Here is an 18,081-nt window from a genome sequence, read left to right as displayed (position 1 = left end):
ATCGATAAAACTCAGGCTGTACAACAAATTATGAGGAAACCAAACTCACAAATCGTGTAGTGCTTTATGAGTGCTTCGATGTTGAAAATATGTGAGAATACGCATAAATACTTCATCTTAAAGAAGAACTGATGCAAAATACTGTTGTTTTAATATTACGTCCGCAATCGGAACATTGTGCTTTTCTTGACATTAATAAGTCAAAGATATTGCAATTGTTTTTCACTTGAACGAATCCATTAGTGTGCACGTAATTTTCGTCTTCTTTCAAATACTCTATTTACTTTGTTATAAGAAATTTGTAGAAGTATACATTTATTAATTCTTTAGATGTGATCGATATTGATTATAAATATATTAGACGATAAAATATTTTAATAAGATATTTATTCTCAACAAATTTAATACAAAATACCAGCGAGGTTTTAACAGATTATTGTCTATACCTGAACATACAAAATGATAAGCATCTATTGTTATATATCTTGCTCTTTGTCTAAGATTTTTCATTTTTTATTCAATATGTTTGCAATAATGAAGTCTTTTAAGGATCTAAGTGCTCATTTAAAACAATGAATGTCTGGTCACGAAACATATTATTAGCTTAAGGTAACGTCATGTCTCATTTGAATTAGATAATAATTGTTTGGTGGTGTCATTTAAGATATCGGGTACACACGTCATTGTTTGACTGGATTTTTTTATTTCTGATGAGGTATTTTTTTAGACACAGTCGTCCTTCTACACTACCAATAATTTACCCACGTTTTTTCAGTACATTTGTACCCTCTCACAGATCAGTACTGTTCGGCAAGACTAATATCTTATTAGGTTATACTTTCTATACAGTTACCAATTCTATAAATTCAGTACTGTTTCAGTACTGATTTCTGCAGTATTGTTTCAGTACTGACTTTGACAGTGATGTGTGAGTACTGATTTTGCAGTGACGACCAATTTTATAAATTCAGTACCTGTGTCAGTACTGATTTTGTCAGCAATGTTCCAGTTATGATTTTCAGTTACTAATTCTATAAATGCAGTACGTGTTTCGGTACTGACTTCGTCAATAATATTTCAATGATGATATTCAGTTACTAATTCTTTAATTTCAGTACATGTTTCAGTACTGATTTCAGAACGGTATCAGTAGTACTGATTTCGTCAGTACTGTAACAGTACTCATTTTGTCAGTCCTGTTTGTTGATTTCGTCAGTAATGTTTCAATGTGATTTTGTCAGTACTGTTCAGTACTGTTTTTGTCAGTCCTGTTTGTTGATTTCGTCAGTAATGTTTCAGTACTGATTTTGTCAGTCCTGTTTGTTGATTTAGTCAGTAATGTTTCAGTGCTGATTTCGTCAGTACTGTTACAGTACTGATTTTGTCAGTCCTGTTTGTTGATTTCGTCAGTAATGTTTCAGTGCTGATTTTGTCAGTACTGTTTGAGTTTGATACGGATTTTGTCAGTTCTGTTTCTGTTCTGTTTGTTTTTTAATTTCTGTTTAAGTGTATAGTATGACATACTTAAATTTCAATCTAGAAAATAAGTTTAATGGTAATAAAAGGGTATAACAAATTTTATTAAACTAAACTTCTGCAGAACTGCAAATACTCCCTGCCTTATAAAGCCCACATAATATTCCATATTCATATCAAAAACTACCAGACGATTCTTAAAGAAGATTTAATCCATTAGATCATACTTATAAAAGTAAGGAGATGTTACACGAAAGCCGATGAGACAAAAATCCACCAGAGACCAAAAAGATGAAAATGCAAACTGTACTTTACAACTTGATCGTTACTTTACAGCCTTCAACAAAGAACAAAACCTATACCACATAGGAAACTAAAAAATGACCCTGCAGAACAAAGTTTGAAACAATTTAAAAGAGATAACAACCAATTTAATGTATACTAAAACAACAAGTATCTTGTAAAATTATCAACAATCAAACGTGAATATATTTCAAAATGAAGATGCTTTAACGAGACAATTCCAGCTCAGCTGGGTATATGGTACAATATTCCGAAAGACGAGAGGATATGTAATAACTGTCATTTCGGGGGCCTTTTATAAATTTACTATGCGGTATGGGTTTTTTCATTGTTGAAGGCTGTACAACCTATCGTTATTAACTTCTGTCATTTGGTCTCTTGTAAAGATTTGTCTCATTGGCAACAATACCATATTTTTTTATTTTATACATATGAGGACGTTCAAACAAAATCACTGAAATCGGTATTGAACACTACGGGTATCATTAAACCAATAAATAGATAATTTAATTTTTTTTTTGCAGTAACTAAAACAAACACTTTTTAATATATCTGAAGAAATGTACGAAATCATACCTAATTGTACTGATATCTTTAATATATATGTTTGTAAAAAATTGTACTACGGTCTTGGGGACACGATACATACAAGCAATCTGAGAACTAGGTACAAGGGTTTCTTTACATCTTTTTTATAAACATGTTAACTTTGTCATCAATAAATAACACAATGAACACATTTGTCATAGTAATCATATATAAATAATAATGATTTGAAATAAATGACTGACGTTCATTTTAATATAGCAGAAATTACACTAAATTACGCTGAATTGTGTTAATGTACCGAAAATATCACTAACCGAATCAGCTAAACTGTCTACCGTTATGAACAGTTTTTGGTCATTTATTAATTCTATATTTACATTCTCCGCAGTTCTTACAACAAATTTTAACTGATTTGGTATGAAAAGTCATGTCTGTATTATTGGTATTGCATACTTTGTCGAAACAATATTCAGAATATGCTGTGTTTGGGACAGTTTTCTGAATCAACCTTTAACAGGAACGCTCAGAGTGTTAGTTCTGTTAATTGAGACAAAAAGGATTTATTTTTTACATAAAAAATGTTTTGCTTATGATGAAATTTTTTAATTTGTAATTAAATAAATACTTTTAATAGTTCACTTTTGCCTTGCAAAGCTGAAGTCTGTTTTTTAACATTTATTAACCGAATCTCTCAAAACTAATAGTAAATCAATCTTTTTTCAATATCTTTATAAGAAAATTAAAGCATGTCACAGTATTGCATTGGAAAAAAGTTAGTCAGACAAAGAATTATAATATATAAGTATATATATATAATATCATTTTATCATAAACAACAGTAGTAACAACACTTACCCCTAAATGGATTGTTTTAATATCTTAGTATATACACATTCAATCTAAATCATTGTAACTTCTTTTGTTTAACAAAATACACACAGACTACCCTTAAAAGTTAAGATTTTGTTATTTTAAAAATAAATAAAAGGATAAACATGTACCGAAACCAATGACCACCAACCAATTTCCAAATATACAAATATAAAAAAAGAAGACAAAACAAATAAAAGGCAAAACTATATAATATATTGTTTTTACATATCAGATTCTCAAACACAAAATTTATCTCTGGAATATTCTACAATGAAACTTTGATGAAAACTTTACACTCACCATTATGGCTTAACGTATATCCCTTCAAATTAAAAATAAGTTGAATTGATTATCCATTTCACAGTTATCATATGTTTTCCCTAAGTGTTTACAGACCACTACCGTACAATAATGTGTTTAGTATTGCTGCTGAAATTTTCTGTTTTATATGATAGCTCTAAATATCAAATGTGATCATCTGAATTAAATGAAACATACAAAGGTCACACAATGCAGACTTGTGCATTTAGAAATCCCAACAGAGCACGGATGATCATAAAACATTCATAAGACTCTACTTATATGTGGTGTTAACAGTATTTTACAAGGGACAAATAAACACAGAAAGAGCACAATTATAGTAATATTTTGATGAATAATAAACCTGTATCGTTTAATACACAGTAAATGTTCAACTCAGACTTATGTGACGAAGTATTACCGTCACTACATGTACCTTTATAATAACCATTGATTTTCACTATCTCATGTCCGCTTTTCAGTTTTGTTCATTTACTATCCTTATAATTTTATTTATAATAATCCAAATGGTGCAAGTTACCTGCTGGTATCCATCTTTTGTATTTTTTAAATGTCATCGTTTAATAACATGATAAATAGTTTGTTTTTCAACCAAATAAATTACCCCCACTTTTACAGAGGAGATGATAAAATCACAGATACTGATTGTACATGTTTCCTTATGCTGATGTTGATACTATGATACTTATAGCCTTTGAGATGTAGACTTGATCCTTAACGTACATCGTATATTTATAAATTCAAAAATTTTAAAGCTGATATTGAGACTTCCTCTATTAATGCATTCATCAACATTGATTTCTTATGGAATCATTATTAAAGCTATGGTTTCAAATAAAACCGTAGACAGTTTTGACTGTTTTGCTTTTTTCCCTTTTGGCCCTTTTTACGTTAGCATTTTAAACTGGTTTACACAAGAGGTATACGCATGCTAATCGTTTGACAAGAAAACGTGTTTTGAAGACGGAAATCTTGTTTTTTTTTATTCTTCTGATTTCTGTTACAACACAATGCGATTGTCAGTGGTTGGTTTCTTTTTGTAACTTTGTGTTGAGTTATTGCGTCATTGATGTTTGCAAAACATCGACTGTTAGTTCCATTAATTGACTTATTAACACTATACATTTTATACGCCTCCTTAGTTACGCCTGGTCAACTGTGAATTTGACGGCAACTTTTAGCCAATGAAAAAAATGGTTCCATAAAAATTGTATTAGAATCAACGGTTATACCTTTTTAACAACAACAGACAAAGCACAAGACATTCCATGACTATACTATATAAAGACAAATACACTTTGTTATCCTTAATATATACTCCATACATTGACCTAGTCTTATAATTTGCACGCATGAAGGAAGTAACTTAAAAGCTTTTAGAGCTAAATGTTGTTCACTTTTTCATGTACAATGGTCATTTTGAAATATATATATTATCGAATATGAACATGAAAACGGACGTTAACAGGAACATTGCTCAATATCAAATTCATTTTTAAAGGTTTTTATTAATGAATCTATTCTTACATCATGGTAAATTATTTGATTTTTAAATAATTTCACAACTACGTGTAAGAAAAATTTCTGTTTGGTTTTATTAAAATCGACAAATTAATTGAAAACAAAACATAGACTGTAAAAGACGATTTTTAGGTTTACTAACAAGATAAACTAACCCTTATTGGTTATGCTTGGGAAATCAAAGTCAAAGTGTTCTACTTTGTCTCTTTTTTAACGTAGTAAATTACTGTGCTACTTCAAGTAGCTTCAGCTGTAGACAAGACATCATCTCTCGAGAACAAAATCAGTAAAAACACTCTAGACATGTTTCAATCTTTGATGTTTGAATATACTATATCGATGTATATTCTTATTCATTCATATGAGACAAGTCAGAAACCAACCATCTCGAAAACTTTAATTCAGATACATTAAAAGGCAGCATATATTCATTCATACAACTATTGCAACCGACCACTGTGTAGTATTTTAGACGTATTCTCTTATCATTTAAATTGGCAGAAAACCACATCATTATTGCGAGAGAAAAAAAAAATATGAGACATTTACTTCCATAATTATCAAATGATTCTTTGATCACTAGCATTTAAGGTACATACGATTTCAATTCTGAAACCTTGATGAACTACGATTAATTATAAACTTTAATGTTTGATAAAGTAGCTTTTCGAATATTAAGTTGATATTCATGTAATATTTATTTATTCGTGTCATTAGCTACACAACATGTATGACTTTAAAATACCAAAGATTGACGAATATTACTGTAGTACGATTCTCCATTAACTTATGAAGGTTGTACCTACATGGTTAAAACACAAAATTACACATGGATTTGACATGAAGTTTTTATTAAGTTACAACTGATTTGGTATAATGTTGTCTGTGTTTGTTCAGTTGTGCTAAGAGTTCGGTATTCGCATCCTTCATCTAAATTCTATCCGTTTTCAAAAACAACACTAAAAATATATTTGAAAACAAGTGGTCCGAGACCACAATTGTCGTCCCTTGATTTTCGTTGTCCACGAATATGTCCCTAGTGTTGACAGATGATTACTTGCCATTTTATACCCCTTCCAAATTTATTTCTCCGTGTTTAATGCCTCAAATTGCAAGTAGGGGTGAAATTACACTTACAAAAAATTTGGGTCCATGATTTTAAAGGAAAGTAGGGATTTGTTCCAGCTGAAAAGGTGAAATATCCTTTTAACAATATCTGAAAAGCAGGGTTGGATCATGTCCACTCATCTTATCTCTCTTTGTGAAGTATTCGTACGATTCCCGATAAATTTCACATCAATTCTGTTATATTACCTGGACGTATGAAAATGTCGGGTGATCATCAGAATGTCACATGTACCTAAATGTTGCTGTCAAATAAAACATGTTCAGTGTATTTCTAGAAATTTTAAAGTTTGGTTTTAGTACACTCATACAGGTGGAAAACGTTATCAAAGGTACAAGGATTGTAATTAAATACGCAAGACGCGCAACTCGTCTACATAAGACTCATTAGTGACGCTCTGATAAAAATAGTTATAAAGTCCAGTAACTATTAAATGCTACACAAAATTATATAACCTTGTTCTTGATTCAGGATGTTCCCCTGAAACAAGGCAATATTCTCTATTAGTGCCAATATTTAAGTCGGGAGATTCCAAAGACCCAAATAACTACAGAGGAATATCTCTTATAAATGGTATTGCCAAAATATTTAGCTCAATTTTAAATAACAGAATAATTAAATATATGGAAAACAAATTTAGCCAGGAACAATTTGGATTTCTTCCTAAATTAAGAACTACAGATAGTCTATTTGTATTTAAAACTTTGATTAATAAATATTTAAATTTAAAAAAGAAACCATTATATATTTGTTTTGTTGACTTACGTAAAGCATTTGACTCCATTTGGAGAACAGCTTTATTATATAAAATTTTGTCCCAGGGTATCGGCAGTAAAATGTATCAAGTAATAAAAAATATGTATTCAACCACTAAATCTTCAATAAAGATTAATAATAAACTCACTAACTGGTTTGAAGTAACTAGAGGGGTAAGACAAGGGGATTCTTTAAGTCCCACCCTATTCAATATTTTCATAAATGATCTACCTCAAATTTTTAAACAGGATGACTGTGATCCCTTGAAAATAGAACAGACAAATATTGGAAGCCTCCTATTTGCTGATGATATTTTGATAATGTCTGAAACTAAAGAGGGTCTTCAGTCAAGTTTAAACCATTTGTCTCAATACTGTGATAAATGGCAGTTAACTGTAAATTGTAAAAAAACTAAAACTATGATTTTAAGCACAAGTAACAATAGGAAAAATCTTAACCATTCTTTTAATTATAATGGTGATAAATTAGAGCAAATGGAAAAGTTTAAATTTCTTGGTAATATTATTAGTCAGAATGGAAATCTTATTCATTCAGCACAAGAATTAGCCAAAAAATCTATGAAAGTAATGTATTCTATAAAAACATATTGTAATTCGATTCATCAGACTCCTGTAAATTTGTCAAACCATTTATTTAACTCTCTCGTCAGACCAATATTAACTTATAACAGTGAAATATGGTATATGGATGCATACTCATCCTTTTATAAAGCTTCAATTAAAGGAGATAAAAATAACAAAAAAGTAGATACTCTAAATTTCATTGACAAAAGTCCACCTGATAAAGTACTAAATAAATTTAATAAGTTAACTTTAGGAGTAAAAAAATGCTCTTGCAATATAGCTGCTCGATCTGAATTAGGCAGCTACCCTATTGATTGCTTTATAAAAAGACAAACTCTTCTTTTTCATGATAGACTATTAAGGGAAGAAACAAGTCCCTTACTAAAAGAGACACTAAATTTGGCAAAAACTTTACATAATGCAGGTATTTATTCTTGGTACTCCTATGTAAATCATGTCAGAAGTCAAAATGATTTAGAAATTGTTAACCAAAATAAGGATAAAAATAATAGGCTAATATACAAACAAAATCTAGAAAACTCCTATGAAAATTTATATAATGATAAAATATTAAATTTACAAGAGAATAGCAAACTCCAACTTTTTAAAAAAATAAAGAAAAGCTATAACTTTGAACCATACCTACTTTCTCAAAACTTTTAATATAGACAACTAATTTCTAAATTTCGAATAAGTGACCACTGCTTATTAATAGAAACTGGAAGATACAGGAAAATTCCCAGAGATTTAAGACTATGTACACATTGTGATGTACTAGATGATGAGTTTCATTTCTTTTTTAAATGTAAAATAAATGAACAATTAAGAAAAGAATTTTTAAATGAAAATAAATATAATAACTTAAATGATATAGATAAATTAAAACATATTCTCAATCCTGAAACAAAACAGGACACTTGCAAATTAGGCTCCTTTTTAAAAAAAGTCACTAAGACTGAGGGCAGGGAGTCCTTGATATAATTTGAATCTCTTATATATATATATATATATATATATTGATTTAAAAAAAAAAGACAAATTATAGTTCAAAGTGTGTCCATTGTTTATTTTCATTGTTTTATGTAAACTGTATATTATGTATAATGTTTTAAGCCATTGGTCCATATGGGCGTAAAGTGCTTTTCAAATAAAGAAAAATATAAAGCAAAAAAATTTACAAAGTTGAAGATCATCAAAAATGTGCCAAATACGACTACGGTAATATATGCCTGGGATAAAAAAAAATCCTTAGTATTTCGAAAAATTAAATTTGTTTAACAGGAAATTCAAAAAAACACCTTATAATTGATATTCAGGTAAGCACCGAAGTGCTGACTGCTGTGCTGGTGATACCCTGTGGGATGAAACGTCCACCAGCAGTGGCATTAACCCGGTGGTGTAAATAGTTATCAAAGGTACCAGGATTATTATATAATACGCTAGGTTCAATCTAGATAAAATGTCACGATTGACAGTAACAAGGGAAGTTCAATAACAGTACTTGATTTGCCGATAAATTAAATATGAATAACAAAAATCTTGTTTATGCCCTAAAATACAGCTCAATTCAAATTGCAATGACGCAATGTATATCTGTAATGTCATGCTAGTACCGAAGTATTCATGATACTCTCGAGAATTAACAAATCATCAATGGAGGTCTTCAACTTGTAAAATTATCAGACAGTAGAATATATATAAAATTGAAAATGGAAATGGGGAATGTATCAAAGAGACAACAACCCGACCATAGAAAAAACAATAGCAGAAGGTCACCAACAGGTCTTCAATGTAACGAGAAATATATATATATATATGAGTGTGATGCATTTTATGGAAATTGATTTTTATAATATAACATGTATCTTTATTGGTTTTGCACTATACTTTCTGTTAGAAGATGCCTGATTGTAGGAATATAAATGTTATTATGAAATGATACACCATCTTACTATTAAATGTAATTTAATATCATAGATATAGGACGATGTGGTGTGAGTGCATGCTTATTTCATTTTACTCCTGTGTCAACATGAAATATCACTGTCTTTTTCTGTAAATTGACTGTTTATAAAATGTTGAGTTATTTGCAAAAACACCGGACATATACGCCATTAACCAAATTTTTTATTTTATTTTTATGTTTACTGTGTTCGGCTTTTCACCTGCTTATATTACAGATACAAACAGGTTTAATCCACCATTTTCTACACAGAAAAAATGGCTGTACCAGGTCAGGAATATGACTGTCGTTGTCCATTCGTTTGATGTGTTTTATCTTTTGATTTTGCAATTTGATTATAGACTTTCCGTTATGAATTTTCCTCGGGCCAGTATATTTGTGATATTACTTTTTGCATTGATGTGTTCTATGTTGACGTTTGTCGTACCAAATTGAATTTGTTTATTGGTATCATTATAGAGTTTTCACAATCACTTGGTTGCTGCATTTTGGACGAAAGCACCATTAACCCTGTGCAAACAAATGTTCCTATATAAATGAATTATTTAGCATATTTTCTAAATTGCATGTATATTCCTTCTTTGGAATATTCATGCTATGTGTCCTGCTTTGTTCACACGCAAACATTCTGATAAAGTCAAATTGAGCAAATTTTAATGATCACTTATAAAAGTATATTCTGTCATTAAAGTTAAATTACCATCTTCATGTTTATCTTAAAATTATGAATATAAACACGTAATGCATTCATATTTTATATGTATGTGCTCATTACTAGTTATCGCCTATGACTTTTCTGGTTTCAACATTCAAAGTTGAAACAAGAGATAACATTTTATTGAACAAGTTGAAAATATGTGCCCATCATGTGATGACTTTCTTCTTATAAATACCAAAACAAACATGACAATATATTCACTCTCAAAATGTAATAAAGGCAGCACATTGATTAAATTAACAATAGCTTGGATTCCTACAGACTACATATATTGTAAAATTTATTTTAAAATATATTGAAATGTTTTTCTTTGGGGGAAAAACAAATGCACTCACGGTATACATTTGATACATAAAATGATTTCTTTCGAGGAATAATAATAAAAGCCTCGTGTGGCTTTGACAAGTTATTTGTTCTAAAGCAAAAATATTGGAAAACATTAAATTAGTTCTCAACTCATAGACTATAAGTGTTGTTCAGAATCGTATCATTGTTTTGAATTTAAAGAAGTTAGAGTTACCATGCAATATCTATACGAACTTTTAATTTCAATCTGTCAAAAATTAACTGCAGTTTAACTAGTTTACTCAATTACCATTTTATGAAGACAAAAAATAGTTTATATTGGTAACGGGTTAACAGTAGCATTTTCCATCCACAAAAACATATTTTATTAATGGTTATCAAAGGTACCAAGGTTATAATGAAATACGTCAAAATACAGAAATATGAATGGTGTTGTTTTGCATGTTTTTCCATTTTCGAAAATTGAGTGAAAGATAAATATCTTTATTTCCGATATTTTTGATGAATAAGGATTGTTTGGTGTTTCTTAGTGAACTTTTTCATTGACATGACTTACTAATAAGAATTATGGTATATACACAATATTTGTATTTATAAGTCGGCGATTTCAAAAGATATTACTTCATCCCATGATAGTTTAACATGATTCCTTGTAAACAATATCGTCTCGATTCAAATAAAGCTCAATTATGCAAATCAACTTTCTGCAATAATTTGTATTCCTTATGGTGTCTGATATCTATCGCATAAAAATCTCAAATTATGTTACAGTCTGTTTTTCATCAAATGATCGAATACATTAAACTGACGATTTTGATACAAATATGGTCGGAAATAAATAATATAACAATTATAGCTTTGTAGTATGGGGTCAATACAGGATATATCGACCCAAAGAATTATCTCAACCTCCGACTTCGTACTCAGTCAATATACTTCATTCAGGTCAATATAATTATCCTTGTTTCGCCTCATACAACGGCTATAGTTATATAATATTACATTGTAGAATTATAATATCGTTCTTTTATGCAAGTAAAATGTGAAGATCCCAACGGAGTACCACCACAAAGTCAAAGGCAAAACCTTTGCATGTCAAACTAATCACAGTACTAATTTGAGGAGTACTAACTTAAGGGCAGAATGCACAAGTCATCTACTTCTTACAAAAAAAAGAATTTAATTTATCATCTTTAACTTCCTAAGCTTGTTACAAAATGATAGAAATTATTATAAATTAAGGAATGTATCTCCCACATGCAAAGCTCTGATTCCTTTCACGGATTTGGCTTTACTTTTTGGACCATTTGGATTAAAGCTCTTTATCTTTTATATAAGCTTTGGATTTCAAATATTTTGGCCACGAGCATCACTGACGAGACATGTATTGTCGAAAAGCGGATCTATTGCAGGAAAATTGGTACCGTTAATGTTGTAACTATTTGACATATTTTTCTTCCCGTTGATGCAGTTATCCTTATTGCTGCAATAGCAGCCTGTTTAAGAATATATTTTAAATTTCCACAAGATAACTTTGAACAGTTTAGATTATTCTGATCACTACTGGAACATAATCCTGAATGCCATGTGATACAGATTGAAAATGCTAACACAGTAATATTTAGTTGTCACGCAAATCTTTTAAATTCTAACATGGAAAACGTTGTGATTTATTAAATTACAGCAGATTTTCAATTCATTTTACATGTCAAGATAAAATCCGAAAAAAGGAAATTAGTTCGATGATTTTGACTCTTTTCATTTTAAACTTGGATTTGATTTTGAATTCACATATTTCCTTCCATTTTAACTGATTCTGTTTTAACTTTGCAAAGGATCAATCAGGATCTGTATTGTAATGTTACAGAATCAGCATAAACGACTATACTGCTGCAATTCAAAAGACTATAGCTTTGTTAGTTCATCGAACAAAAGAGTGATGCTGAACCACACGTGTATTATATATTAACTTACATTCTATAGATTTATGGGGGTATGACTAGTTAATCGACTACACGTGGTGACTATATATATTTCATATAGGGTGTCCTAAAAAAATACATGGTTAGTTTCCATATAGGGTTAGCAACCAGAAAAATACTAAAGTTACTATATCTCAGGAACAAGTTAGATATACTGTTCATAAAGTAACTTTAGTATTTTTCTTCGAATATATTTAAAGTTCTGTGTGAACAAAAGTCATAGAAATGTTATTTTTGCTACATGAATTTATCATTCTTAACTCAATACAAACAATGAAGTACAAAGGATGAAATAAGGAAGGCAAAACTGTTTCAATGTCCCTTATGAACCTTGAAATGAGTTACTCAAATTATGAAACAACACAAAACTAAATAGTCCGCCCTTTAATTGTTTGTTCAGGGATTTTAGAAATGGACATGTTTGAACTAGAAGAGTTAATTTATTTATTTGCCGTGGTGAACAAAGAAATTTAAGATTTAACCTAAAATAAGTGACAAGAAAGGACATTTTGTTTTTAGTAAATTTTGTTAAATTAGAATATAAATCGCATTTGCCACCCAGAAAATATGACCACAATCATTTATATCACTAAGCTTCTGTATGTGCCATCGATTCATGTATATTCAAGTTAAAGATAAGAACTGGGCAAATTAAGAAAATGATTCTGCGCATCTTGATCCAACTTTCATTTAATTTTTTCAAAGGTAGATTAAAACAAACCTGCTCATTAAATTCATTTCCGGTGTGCGCGTTTCTTCTTTACGTTTTTTTCGCATAACATCAAAATTTAAAACAAATTGAAATTTGCAGATGCATAATTTATTATATGATATCCCTCAATCAAGTTTACAAGACAGAAACTCCTAATCAAATTGCGTTTTAATCACTAAAGCATGTGAAACCGTATGCATTGAGTCCATATCAAATCTTAGGGTTTATCTAAATATATGCTACTTGGCGTCTGACTAATTCCAGACACAGCAACGGTTAGGTTCTATTTCATAGCGCTAGTATTAAAGAGCAAATGTATAAACTTAAACTTGCTCCAATTTTCTCAACTTGTTTTCATGGGTAAACAACGCTTTATGCATTTTCGTGCGTCCGATACGCCATATCTTCCACCAAGAACGCTCCAAACTAAACAATTGAGATCTAGTGATGTGTAAAACGTAAAACCATTAACTTTGTGACAGAAAGGGACTTAAAACTAATAGCCAAATTTATCTAAGGTCAACCCTCCCAAGAGGGTAGTATTTTACAATAACTGCATATCAACTAGAGAAAAAAGGAACACTGATTCTGAATAATCTCGCGGAATTTTAATTAAGTAAGTTATAAATCCTCACTGTGCATGAATTTACTAACCGATTCCAAACAGATGTTTCTGTATCAAGATATTATCAAATGTTATTTTAATTTACGATGGAGATACATTTCGTAGTGTCTAACAAAAGAGCAGCTAGTTTTTCTTCCTGACTTATAATACACTCCAGGAAATGATGAAGTTGATTTTACGACGTCTTGTCAAAGAAAATGGTCGTAAAATATGGCGTTAAAAATAATCATTATTTCTCATTTATAAGAATAACAATATATTTTAGGAGTTTTAAGAATTAATATAAAATGAAATAAGTTATATCTGCATTGAACTTATTCTACACTTTTTATGTTTTGAGATGTAATTTAGAAGTGAAAATGTACTTTAAGCGGCATTTTCATGTTTTTATTGGCATAGATGTTGACTAAATTGGACATAAGACACTCTCCGATACTTTAACACAATCTAGCCATTATGGACTACTTATAGTTTGAAGATTTCGAGCTGGCGATGGGCTATCCGGCATATTCATTTATTTAATAGACCATATAACGATAATTACACTATTATGAGCCACAGTTGTTAACATGATTAATAAGAGTTTATACATGACCTTTATCAATCGTTTTCCTCCTTTTTGGGGAATTCTTATAAATTGTTTGAGTAGATCATAAACCTTTTGATTGATAAGTTTTAAGATAGAGATCTTATAAGTTGTATCAATATACTGTAATGAACTATTATAGACATAATATTTATCTTAAAGTTGCACTGTTAATCTAAACATGTTTGTATGCCATTTAACGCATCAATTACTTTGGTTTTCACTGCACTGATCTATTTGTTTCAAACATTTCATATAATAAATTTGTAAATATTAACGTGAATAAGCTAATTTCATATCATAAGGCCTTGTTTATGGAGTATTAACTTGGCATGTCTAAAGTTTTGGAATTTTGGGTCCTCAATGCTCTTCAACTTTGTAATTGTTTTGGGTTTCAAACTTTTTTTTTATCTAAACGTCACTGAAAGAGTCTTATGTAGACAAAACGCGCGTCTGGCGTATAACATTATAAGCCTGGTAATTTTGATAACTATTGTTCAAATTTGTCTGTTTTTTTACCTAAACAGTTAAAATAATAGTTTATAAATTGTATGCACCAGAAGCTGAAGTTACCTTTATCAGCAATGCCCAAAACCGATTATTACAAAGCCAAGCATGTATACGAGAACCGAAAACTGGCGCAAAACTTTATGACAAAAAGGGATCTAAAAATAATTAAGCACTACTGTATTTCTATATTTATTATCCGGTCTCTTCAACTTCAGAATAACGTATTTAGAGAGTAATGTTTTCAATTCTGTTCCTATATTTAAAGAACAGCAAGTGAATAAAAGTTCCTGGACTTAATAATAATTGCCGCGTGAGATTACGTCTTACGATACATTGATTTGTTTAAACAAAAAAATATATACATCTTTGGATTCGATTTGATATCAACATTTTTTATTAACTCTTTGATTCGACGTTTGGGAAAATATATTTACAGCGGATTAAACTTGTCAAATTAGTCTAGATTGGTTTTCTTGTTTAAAACTATTAAATTTACCATTGTTGACATTTTTTATTGAAAATATCTTTCGTATACTTTTGGGAGTTCTAAATAAAGTCTTTTAGTCTGTTAAACTTTTTCCATGGTTTGAACGTAATTGTGTCTGTATATTTTTACTCCCGTCATTGCGAATTAAAACATCTATTTGTCTTCAAATTAATACCCATAGCATCAATATAATTCATCCCCCAGAACACAACTTAAGTTTATTTTCTAATTGTTTTGTGTAACGACTCTCTGTTAGCAAATAGTTTAACCTGTTCAGTTGCATTTTATAAACTTGAAAGTATATGGTTAATGAATCTTAAATAACTTATAAACAGGTGCATTACTGTAACTAAATCAAATCAGTGGTTCAGAACTTCTCATGAATAAAAGAATATGTACGCTGTGCGACATTGGAAATACAATACAAAATACGTTTTCAAGTTCAGATGAAAGTGAGAAATAAGTAATCATAAACGAAAATTGTTAACTTTAACAGCCATAGTAGAAGAGTAATTAAGCAAGTTTTATATTTCAAAGTTGCATTTTTATACCAGTAGTAAATGTCAAATACTAAAAATATGCGACCTACCTTCGTGCCCTAGAGCAAGATTATAACTTCCAAAGAGGACTTTAACTTCCCAAGAGTGTATCAAATTAGGTACAACTGACAATGATAAAATCTTATAAGTCCAACTGCTACTAAAAATCGTTGACCGCTAATTGATTTCTTTTCCTTTCAGTTTTCTTAAAGATAAAAGCTCTTAAGATAAAAAGCGTTTAAAACTTCAGTAATAATCCATCATGCATTGCGCAATTCTTTGATAGTTTTTCTCAATGTGATTTTATCAGACAAATCTTTGATAACGATCTACCTGTCGTTCTTCTGTGCTGATCCAATTGCGCATCAAACGTCTCAATGTGTTCATTTCGGATGACATTGGGAGATATTGAAAAACTCCGATTGCTCCGATAGCAATCATCATGTAATCTTGTCAATTTGTATTATGTGAAATCGATGCTGTAAACATACGGACAAAATTACTACCTACACGAAATTATAAAAGCATTTGTCAAGGATCAGAATGAAATGTGAATAGTATGATGCTTAAAAGGCAACGATAAAAATAGGTTTTAAAATTTTAGGTGTTACAAAACAGATAAGTTTTACCAAGGAGGTTATATGAGAACCTTCTTGGTTATACATATACCGAATTGGCTTTTGTTTCATTTTTTTTATATCACTTTTGACGTATCATATACCATGTTTTAAAGGGTCGGACTTAACTAATTTTTCAAACTAAATTTTCAGATGGTAACTAACTAAGGAAATGTACCATTTACCAACCACTGCACGAAAGAAAAAAGAAGATAAAATATATCTATGATTCAAACAAATAATATATTTAAAATGCATGCTATAGATTTCAAGGCGTCTAATGCGTGTTCCTAAAGTGTCAACCAAATTTTGCAATTTTGACAGCTTTCTAAATATTTTAGCTCACGTTTAACTTCTATGAAACCAGGTATACCCTGAATTGTGCATGTATCACCTTTCTACACATTAATTTTCAACCCATTTTAAGTTTTGTAAGAAAATTCTGATCTTGAAAACACAGGAACTACCAAAATAACTCCCGGTTTATATTAATCCTATCCTAAATTGTTAATGCAAACTCATAGACATAGCTTATACTTAAATTCTTAATTATCCCTCAACAGAGGTTAAAGTTTGTTCTGTTTTGGTCCAATTGATTATTATTCTCTAGTACTCGTCTCAAATGTAAGATGTCGAGGGTACCAAACATTTAGTCTAGATAATGTACCTGTCAGAGAGAGATTACTTCAAATAAATAACCTAAAGGTAAGATATCTAGCCGTCATTTAGCTTTAAAAAATTAGTTTAAAATGAAAACAACACTTTAAAAATTGCACAAGCTTTACAGACGACTGCATTGAGAATGTAGGCAAAGGTAAATCTTTGGTTAGCTTGCTTGTTAGCTGAATCCTGAAGTTATTATTATAGGTAAGGTATATTACCCTCCTTTCGAAGTACTTAGCGTCCTACAGACATATAGATTGATTTTATGTCGGACTATTTTTAAAGGAGGGTAGTTAACATTACCTAATAATGACTTCACGGTCCAGCTTGCAAGCAAGATAACCAAAGATGTGACCTCTGTTTACACACTCAATGCAATCGACTGTAATTGATTTACATTCATCAGGGACACCCAATGCCAAATATTTGAGAGCCAATGTTGTATAAGAACAGAAACAGATGAAAAGTTATATGACCGAAAAGAACATAGAATAATACTAGTAGCCAAATCCATCTAAGTTCAGCGGGTTTTTTTTTTAAATCATCACTAATGGTCAAAGATTCAACGACGAATAATAAAAAGTTTGGTAAAAGGTGATTAAGGACTTAATTAACAAAAAAAACAACGAACTAATTAATCATATTCACCGATTATATATTCTTTTACAATGAATTTTATCAATAAAACTTCTTTCACTATCACTTATTTAAAAATCCATCGCAAGACAAATAAATGTACATAAACATGCCCAAGCAACAGAGAAAACATCTTTATTTAATAAGAAAATATCTTCAAAATAAATAAGGTCGTTTGGTGTGACGGAATCAAAAAGTTGTTATATTTTACGTTATTAACACTCAATA

The 18,081-nt window shown here is 30.0% G+C and overlaps 1 protein-coding gene across 3 annotated transcripts in view; it reads right to left on the bottom strand.

The window, feature by feature from the left end:
• Positions 1-16,323, bottom strand: part of LOC134714005 (protein CEPU-1-like) — a 42,892-nt gene extending 26,569 nt beyond the window's left edge. For 2 of the 3 annotated variants that reach the window (XM_063575259.1, XM_063575261.1), the window contains exon 1: positions 15,988-16,323. The gene's annotated coding sequence lies outside the window, so the exon portion shown is untranslated. Of the gene's footprint in view, positions 1-3,501; positions 3,783-15,987 lie in introns of those variants that run through there. The other variant, XM_063575260.1, reaches the window with a different exon arrangement.
• Positions 16,324-18,081: the final 1,758 nt, after the last annotated feature.

Source organism: Mytilus trossulus, chromosome 4 (genome assembly GCF_036588685.1).
Source record: "Mytilus trossulus isolate FHL-02 chromosome 4, PNRI_Mtr1.1.1.hap1, whole genome shotgun sequence".
NCBI lineage: Eukaryota > Metazoa > Mollusca > Bivalvia > Mytilida > Mytilidae > Mytilus > Mytilus trossulus.
Note: the sequence above shows the minus strand (reverse complement) of the source record. Positions and strands in the feature narration are given on the sequence as shown.